The sequence below is a fragment of the Bison bison genome, unplaced genomic scaffold, assembly GCF_000754665.1.
Source record: "Bison bison bison isolate TAMUID 2011002044 unplaced genomic scaffold, Bison_UMD1.0 scf7180017864479, whole genome shotgun sequence".
NCBI classification, from domain to species: Eukaryota; Metazoa; Chordata; class Mammalia; order Artiodactyla; family Bovidae; genus Bison; species Bison bison.
In genome coordinates, this window is record NW_011495039.1 from 5,909,123 (window position 1) to 5,910,318 (window position 1,196).

Consider the following 1,196-nt stretch of genomic DNA (forward strand, 5'->3'; position numbering starts at 1 on the left):
AGTACTGGAGTTTCAGCTTTAGCATCAGTCCTTCCAAAGAAATCCCAGGGCTGATCTCCTTCAGAATGGACTGGTTGGATCTCCTTGCAGTCCAAGGGACCCCCAAGAGTCTTCTCCAACACCACAGTTCAAAAGCATCAATTCTTTAGTGCTCAGCCTTCTTCACAGTCCAACTCTCACATCCATACATGACCACTGGAAAAACCATAGCCTTGACTAGATGAACCTTTGTTGGCAAAGTAATGTCTCTGCTTTTGAATATGCTATCTAGGTTGGTCATAACTTTCCTTCCAAGCTGTAAGCGTCTTTTAATTTCGTGGCTGCAGTCACCATCTGCAGTGATTTTTCAGCCCCCAAAAATAAAGTCTGACACAGTTTCCACTGTTTCCCCATCTATTTCCCATGAAGTGATGGGGCCAGATGCCATGATCTTTGTTTTCTGAATGTTGAGCTTTAAGCCAACTTTTTCACTCTCCTCTTTCACTTTCATCAGGAGGCTTCTAAGTTCCTCTTCACTTTCTGCCATAAGGGTGGTGTCATCTGCATATCTGAGGTTCCTGATATTTCTCCCAGCAATCTTGATTCCAGCTTGTGTTTCTTCCAGTCCAGCGTTTCTCATGATGTACTCTGCATATAAGTTAAATAAACAGGGGGACAATAGCCTTGACGAACTCCTTTTCCTGTTTGGAACCAGTCTGTTGTTTCATGTCCAGTTCTAACTGTTGCTTCCTGACCTGCATACAGATTTCTCAAGAGGCAGGTCAGGTGGTCTGGTATTCCCACCTCTTTCAGAATTTTCCACAGTTTATTGTGATCCACACAGTCAAAGGCTTTGGCATAGTCAATAAAGCAGCAATAGATGTTTTTCTGGAACTCTCTTGCTTTTTTCATGATCCAGCAGATGTTGGCAATTTGATCTCTGGTTCCTCTGCCTTTTCTAAAACCAGCTGGAACATCAGGAAGTTCATGGTTCACATATTGCTGAAACCTGGCTTGGAAAATTTTGAGCATTATTTTACTAGCATGTGAGATGAGTACAATTGTGCGGTAGTTTGAGCATTCTTTGGCATTGCCTTTCTTTGAGATTGGAATGAAAACTGACCTTTTCCAGTCCTGTGGCCACTGCTAAGTTTTCCAAATTTGCTGGCATATTGAGTGCAGCACTTTCACAGCATCATCTTTCAGGATTTAGAATA